The sequence below is a fragment of the Haliotis rubra genome, unplaced genomic scaffold (genome assembly GCF_003918875.1).
Source record: "Haliotis rubra isolate DU_JTF1 unplaced genomic scaffold, ASM391887v1 Scf179, whole genome shotgun sequence".
NCBI classification, from domain to species: domain Eukaryota; kingdom Metazoa; phylum Mollusca; class Gastropoda; order Lepetellida; family Haliotidae; genus Haliotis; species Haliotis rubra.
The window spans coordinates 228997-237791 of NW_025765769.1; positions in this window are offsets into that span (position 1 = coordinate 228997).

Below are 8795 nucleotides of genomic sequence, written 5' to 3' on the forward strand. Positions count from 1 at the left end.
ATCTCCTTTACTGTGGTATGGTAAAGAATCTCCTTTACTGTGGTCTGGTAAAGGGGTGGGGTGTTTCAACGATCTCCTTTACTGTGGTCTCTAAAGGGGTGATCTCCTTAACTGTGGTCATGGGGTGTTTCATTTTACTGTGGTCTGGTAAAGGGGTGGGGTGTTTCAACGATCTCCTTAACTGTGGTCGGGTAAAGGGGTGGGGTGTTTCAACGATCTCCTTTACTGTGGTCTGGTAAAGGGGTGGGGTGTTTCAACGATCTCCTTCACAGCTGTCTAAAGAGATGGGACCAGTGCCATTATAGCCAGGGTTGCCATGTTTAAGTCATCTGCACTCAGCAGTGTGTTGTGTTTCAGCCAGTTGACCATCAGCCTCTCTCTTGCCATGCCTCAGTCTCTCATCTCTTAAAACATCATGTTGTTGTAAGTCAGTTTGGTGCATAATAAGTTTCAGTCAATGTTTTAAAACTTTTGCTTGATGTTAGTTTGTAAAACAGTTCGTTCATTTCATGAAGCGAATGAGTGAATACAAGTTGACTTAATTTACACTTTAACTGTATCCTGTTGTCCACAAATATGTCAACTTTTTGTAGCAATTTATCAGAAGGGTTGTATGCAGTTTCATTGTTCATGATCCAAAAGCTACCGGGTAATCAATATTTCATAAATTTCTGTTCAGTCATAGTTAATCGCAATGTAACAATATCCAATAACGTATGGTTGTGTTGACAAATCAGTTACATTTCCTGGCTGATGTATTCAGGGACCATGAAAGCGGAATCCATTATTTCCATTCTCCGAAAACAAAAGCATTATGCTGCCTCCATCCAGTAATAAAGATAAGGTCATCACTACACAGAAGTGTAACAGAAATTTTAAAAACATATCCTATAATATGCATTTCTCCTTCTCTGATTCCTTGAAAAGAAACATTGTCTGATGTTTTTCCAAAGTAAAAAAAACCTGCCTCACCCAAACACATCCCAGCTGTTGCCATGGAGACCAATGTTGGACTGGTTGCTCAGCCAGCTTCTGAATCAGGAACTCCAGTGTTTTCTCTAGACTGATTATCAGTATGTCTGGTCATTGTAACACTGCATGTCTCGTCACAAGAGTCAGTCACTGGCCTAAGCCACCATCAGGACTTGTTTTGTTTGTTTCCTATGAAGCATGTATTGATATGAGAGCGTTACATGCATGTAAGAGTGTTTGAGAACACCTTGGGGCAGTAGGCATTCCTACAGAACAGAATAATCCATTTCCAATGCCCAGGGGACAAGGAAAGTGCACAGGGAGTTCATGCTGTATGTATGTGCAACATGGACTCACCCACCTCCCACGTCTGCTGCTGTGGATTATGCAGATACAATGGTTCAGTCGTCAGGACATCTTGTTCCTTTGTTTTATTAAGATTGAGTGGCTTGCTATCTGCTTGTCTCAGTGTGAGATAGCGTGACTGCATGGCACAGTTTAACTGCTCCTGCTCATACTAACAATAAAGAGTTTTAAATAAATGAACAGTCTCAAGGTGATCATAGATCGTTACAGAATATACAATATATATCCATTTATTGTTTCCCTTGTAGATTATTGTGTCATCCATTAATAGCAGGTAATTGATATAATTTAGACCAGTGAGGTGCTTGTCACACATGGTGTAGTGTGTACACGATTGTTATGTTTTTGTTTACCATATTTGTTTCTAGGGGAGTTATGAATTGTTTTAAAATGTGTATAAAGCACATAATCTCACCTTCGGTTCAACCCAAGTCTCATGTGTTATACATATTATTATCCCGGCTAGGGAATTGTTACTGCAAGAGGAAGTATACCTGTGGAGGACTACTCAGATGGATCGACTTTATGGGTGCATTAATTGATTTTATTGATTCTCTTTACACGTATATCAAAAATAATTATTTGGGTTCATATTCTGCTCATGTAAGAATATTGTGTGGAAGCATGGAACCTATTGAAAGAGTTTTCAGTTGTAGGAGAAGACTTTGTTGAAGTGAGGTGGGGTGGGGCCTGGGCGTGGAAGGGGAGGCCAGAAGGGGGTCAGTAGAAGTAGACAAGGGTAGGATGAAGTGGGCAGCTGGCCTAGAAGAGGTGGGATGGGGTGGGGTGGGGTATAGGAAGGGGAGGCCAGTAGGGGTCAGTAGAAGTAGACAAGGGTAGGATGAGGTGGGCAGCTGGGCCTAGAAGGGGTGGGGTGGGGCGTGGAGGGGGAGGCCAAAAGGGGGTCAGTAGAAGTAGACAAGGGTAGGATGAAGTGGGCAGCTGGCCTAGAAGAGGTGGGGTGGGGCTGGGTGTGGAAGGGAAGGCCAGTAGGGGTCAGTAAAAGTCGACAAAGGGTAGGATGAGGTGGGCAGCGGGCCTAGAAGAGGTGGGGCGTGGAGGGAGGCCAGAAGGGGTCAGTAGAAGTAGACAAGGGTAGGATGAAGTGGGCAGCTGGCCTAGAAGAGAAGAGGTGGGGTGGGGCTGGGTGTGGAAGGGAAGGCCAGTAGGGGTCAGTAAAAGTCGACAAAGGGTAGGATGAGGTGGGCAGCCGGGCCTAGAAGAGGTGGGCGTGGAGGGGAGGCCAGTAGGGGGTCAGTAGAAGTAGACAAAGGGTAGGATGAAGTGGGCAGCTGGCCTAGAAGAGGTGGGGAGTGGGGCCTGGTGGAAGGGGAGGCCAGTAGGGGTCAGTAGAAGTCGACAAGGGTGGGATGAGGTGGGCAGCGGGCCTAGAAGAGGTGGGGTTGGGTGGGGTGGGGTATAGGAAGGGGAGGCCAGTAGGGGTCAGTAGAAGTAGACAAAGGGAAGGATGAGGTGGGCAGCTGGCCTAGAAGAGGTGGGATGGGGTGGGGTGGGGGGTATAGGAAGGGGAGGCCAGTAGGGGATCAGTAGAAGTAGACAAGGGTAGGATGAGGTGGGCAGCTGGCCTAGAAGAGGTGGGGTGGGGTGGGCTGGAGTGGGGTATAGGAAGGGTTGGTGGAGCATGAAAGATGGGCAGGGGTGGATGGAGGAGAGCAAGGGTGGAGCACTAGAGGGGTGGGGCATGGGAGAGGTGGATAGTGTTTGGCAATGGGGCATAAGTTGGGGTGGGTTGTGATTGGCAAGGGTAGGGCATTGGATGGCATTGGAGGGGTGGAGAGCTTTCTTGCCCTCTCCAAACCCTTTTGGTGGCAGATTGATCAATATATTTATTATTTGTTGCTAATTGTCTAGGTATGGATATTATGGCATAATCATGTTTGACGTACCAGTCTCGACAGCTGACTGACACAAAGGACCATACTGGTGCCCAATGACAGGAAGAGATATTTGTCACTCAAATGTATGTTTCTAAAACAAATCTTTGTACCTCAATTATAGATTGTTTACATAAGTAACTGAGTGTACAGGGCTGAAAGAGCTGAACAGTAACCAGGTATAGTATTCAGCTAATCCCATACGTTCCTTGGTGTACTTGTGTTTGTTGGCATTAATGGTGCACATAGATTTTATTTATGTAATTATTTACAAATGTATTGTAGAATTGAAGAACAACGACAATGGGACATGCTTAAGTTGCATATTTAGTATGTGCTACCAGGGGTGGAAATAACTTTAAAATTGTTAGTGTACTCTGGTACAGTGGCACATGTAAAATCACTTGCCCTGGTAATTTTTCCACTATACCGACCCGATTTTCTTGTTGATTTTTTAAAAAAGCAACATAATTAACACTGGGAAGTCAACTGGACACTGGTACAGCGTGATATACAAAATTGCTTGCCCGGCAGGAAAAACCCACTGGACTGGGACGTCGGGCAATGGGTTATTTCCACCCCTGGCTACACATCAGTTGTAGATTCATTGGTCACTGACAACTTGAGTTTAAACAACAAACAGGAGCAAGTTTTTCACTTGCCAGATTTACCCTGCCTCTCGATATAATGTAAATAACTCTAACACATGGTATATTTGGGATGACACTTTCTCAGTAATGTACTGACTCTAGTACTCTTTTTGTAGTTGAGTACCACTTGGGATTCAACCCCACATTCTCAGAGTTAGGCACCAGCACACAAACTCAGCCTTCGAACCCACTCAGCTGGCGATTAGGATCCTGACTCTGAGAATGGGACTCAACCCAACAAAAATACTAGAATCTGTATGTTACTGAGAAAGTGTAATCACAAATATTACACTTACAGGGGTTACATTTGACCACTTTCTAAATGGCACTGTGTATTCAAAGTAACTTAACTTAACTTTTTAACTGGTTTTACTTCAGATTTCAACCGTCAAACAAAATCAATAGCATCAGTTTGATGTATTCTGTACTTTGGGCTATAGTCATGGATCATGAATATTTGTGGGGATAACTTTTTGCAGTGAAGACTGGGCACACAATTTCATATTAATCTCCAAAAAAGGTTTCATGATTCCTGACTTGTTCTGTTCAGTGTATTAATATTTGTTTCATTTGAGCTTTTCGTGTGAAAATGTCAAGTTCCACGTGAATGTTGAGGACCCTCCGCACATAGGGGCCAAGTGTTGTTCTAGGCCCAGATGTTCTACTTAGTGTGTCAAACTAAGACATGGTCGCAGTAACACCTGTTTAGTATGAGGCAACAAACACTTATATTTCATGTTAATGGTGAAACGGTATGCTCTTACCACGGTACGGTATGTATTGCATTACAAGGCCTTTGGTTTGGTCCGTTTCGGTATGAAAAGAACTTACTTCCGAGAAAATAGAGGCCTACAAGCAAGGAAATGCATAGATTTTGACAAAATAATTCAATGTCTAGACATTTCAGAAAAGGTTTAAAAAGGTAATAAAATGACTGAACTGAAATGACAAAACTGAAAGTACTGAATTTTTGGATTGCGTTACGGTATAAAGAACCGAAGGCAAAATGCATCAGTTCTACTAATACCGCGGTATACCATTTCACCCCTATTTCATGCTCACTTTTCATGCTCACTGTGTGAGTGGCTGGGACTACCAGTGGGGCAGGACATACTTACCCTGTTTGTCAACACCTGGTGGCGCGCCAGTAGTTTTCAGAGATCCAGTCATGTTTTCACTGCTGTTTACACGTAATGGAATCTGTTTCAGTAGATAATAGAGAGAGAACTGGGAGATGTGTCAGATTGGGACCCATCTGTCATTTGAGTAATCAGCAACTATTGATATACTTCAGAAAATTTCAGTTTACAGGCAAAAATGTGTTTTTGAATGACTGGAAACAGAGAAACTGGAGTCTACCTATAGGTCACTAAGTAACACAGATATGTGTAGACATAATGAAAACCTGCCATTTCCATGGATAACCTTTAATATATTATTTTAGTTTAGTTTTTTATGCCAGTGCACGGTAGATGGTTCTCTTCTACGTCTAGCCTTGCCAATAACAATTGACAGGCCTCAAGATTAACTCAGTGTCACCTTGCTAATTAAGGGCAGTTAATCCTCTCACCCTTCAAAGAATGCCGGCTTGTAACCCTTGTTTCATGTTAGGGCACGCAAGGCCACTCGGTAAAATGCGCGTGTGAACACACTGACAGGTGCTCAGCCATGCGGATATACGAGAAAAAAATGCATATGATTTAGCATTTGGTATGTGAAAATGACACTCCGGTTACGGAAACCGGATTTCCGGTTAAGTGAGTAGTTTTACAACGTTGTGAATTCGTTTTAATGAATTTTCGTTCAGAAGGTGAGTTTTCCGGATATCTGAGGTTCGGATAAACGGGGCACGACTGTATTAGTTTGATAATATGTTGGTTGAATGTTTTGCCATTTGGGGCATTTTGTACACTGAAGTGTACTTTTAGGTTGATATACGACACAAGAGTCTCTTATCAATGAGATTACAGTTTTAACTAAATTTTCACACACATGCACACACATGCACTCACTTACACATTTGTGTATGTTGGGAAGTAAGTTCTTGATTTGTAATTGAAATTGGTTTCCTTATTCTTGGTTATACTTACGTTCGATCATGTTATGTTAGGAGCAAGAATGTATATTTCATTACCTTTGTTTCCTCTATATTGACTGAAAGTGGTTACCATAGTAACAAGTGTTACTGCATTCAGTGACTGTATTTTTTAGGCTTGAAATAGAAAATATTTTATCAATTGATGAACAAACCAGTGACTGTAAAACTCCTAGCTGCACACAAACATTCCTTGACAAATCAACATTTCAGATTGAGACAATTTCCAATATCACAAGAGCTGCATGTAATTGCGGCCTCTCCTTTGTAATAATAATATTAATAATAAACATAATAATAGTCCATTTATCATGCACATTTCTCCACACATAATGCATGCTCAAAGCGCCCAAACAATCTGATTATTTTTTTATGAAATCAAAATAAGGAATGCAAACAATCCAAGGAATCTACCTCAGCTTGTTAATTACTGGTGACATGATCAGCATTCCCTGTCATGAGCAGGTATTTGTCAAGTTCAGTTTTTCAGTAACGTATGAAGTCTTACTGGTACCAGACCAGCACAACAAATACATTTAATGTTTAGATTGTGTGTCACATATACTACAATGCTTGTAAATGATTACATATTAACCAAACGGGCAAGTTTATAACAGTGATGGGGGAGATATGTTTGGGCTCCGTCCATAGGTCTCTTTCTGCAACCTATATTTTGAATATTGCAAAACTGTTACCATATTGTCCATGATAAGTGTCCTACTCCAGTTTGTACCTCTGACCGTCGTCAACACCAGTCAGTTACAAGTGAAATAACAGTCCATATTTTATTAGCTGCAAAATTGTCTATGCGGCTTAAAGCATTATTTACTCGCTCCATATTTTCTTGTGTAAATTACAGATATATTTTATTTAACAAAGAACAGTTAAGTGTAGAAGAGGTATAACTGTTATCTACGGAAATATTTGATTATAGGCTTTGGAACTAAGATCATTCACTACCACAAAGTTCCTGATGTCAAGTTTAATTATGTAATTTTTGTTATTATAAATGACAAGAGAAAAGAAAGATTTAACTCTGTGCGTTTCTGTGGCATTTTGTCAGTACTCAGGGTTTTTATTATGGTGAATATGGTAATTGTTTGTTAGAGGTGTGTCAGTTGGGTGAAATGAGGAATGCTACTATAATCAGAGTATAAGATGAATAATCAGTGTGTTGAAGTAGATATACCAAAGGGCTTGTGTCAACTAACTGACACCATTATTATAACAGTTCCAGCAAAACTTAAAGCTTTGCAGATGTACCTTGGTGGAACGTAGAATGAACATGTGTGCTGTTTGGAAGCTTTCTGTTCTCTGTTAGCGTCTGATCTCAGCCAGACATTGAAGCCTGTACTGTAGAACATGGTTGTAACAAACACCATGACTCGCATGACTGACTCATGTATGGTGAAGTAGATGTTGAAGCTAACACATGTATGGCATTCTGCCTTCGCTAACTCCGATAAAGTGCACTAACTGTCCTAACTAACACAAATATAGCATACTAACTGTCATAGCTAACATGGATATTGCCAACGGATTGTGATAAATAACATGGATATGGCATACCAACAAGTTTGCTTTTCTGTTGACGGTGCACAAGTCTCTAAGGTAAAAATTTGTAGTTAAAATGATAATTTCTATAAAAAAAAAAATTTTCTGGTGTCCCCGGCCGTGATGTTGCTGGAATATTGCTAAAAGTGGCGTAAAACCAAACTCAGTCAGTCAGTCTAAAAAATATAATAAGGAACAGACTGGGATCCTTTACTGTCCACCTATCTAGACTTCCCTCTTTAAAGGATAGAATTACTATACATCCATGGGCTCTGCAATCAGTACAGCCTTGGAGCAAGGCTCTAAGTCAAGGTAAAGCTGTGTATATAGACATACCTGTCTGACAGTACACTTGTGTTCTTGAATCCGCAAGTTTCACACTATGTATGTTGCCTGTCAGCAGCCATTGTGGAAGATAGTAATTATAGTATTACCAGTGCAAGTTTTTGGCTTGTAAATTAACTGAAAAATAACAAAGTACAGATATAACTAACCAATTTCAGTAGTCCAGTGAGGTTCATTATAGCCATGTTTTACTGTGTCTGAGGGTGTAAGTTTCTCATATTCTTTTAAATTGAGAGTAATGTGAACTTGTATATGTGTGGTTTTCTTTGTGTGACAGAAAACAGTGCTAATATGTCTGCCAATATGCTGTGTGAATTGTTGACAATACTGTATCTGCTGTTGACAATATTGGATCTGATGTTGACAAAATTGTATCATATGGGAATGTTGTCTATGTTGTGTCTGATATTGACAGTATTGTAGGTGATGTTGACAATATTGTAATCAGTATTGACATTGCGGCACTTGTCGTATTTTGTGAGTAGAAGGTTGGAGGGAGAATGTAATATTGTTGCTTTTTACACAATAAAACATGAATGCATTAATCTTCAAATTTTGTCGTAACATCATGTTACCATGGAGAGCACAGTGGAAGAGTAAGTCCAACATAGGCCATACCATGGTTGCCATGGCATCTTGGATGTCCGAAAGCCTGCAGAGTGTTCTGTGTGTGATGACCAAGAAAGACCAAATCCATGTGATCTGCCATTTTGTGGACCACTACTACCAATACAGGTCATGACTACCTGTGAAGAACTGATCTTCAGTAACCCATGCTTGTCATAAGAGGCTACTAACGGGATCGGGTGGACAGACTCACTGACTTGGTTGACACATGTCACCATATCCCAATTGTGTAGATTGATGCTCCTGATGTTGATCACTGGATTGTTGAGTCCAGACTTGATTATTTACAGA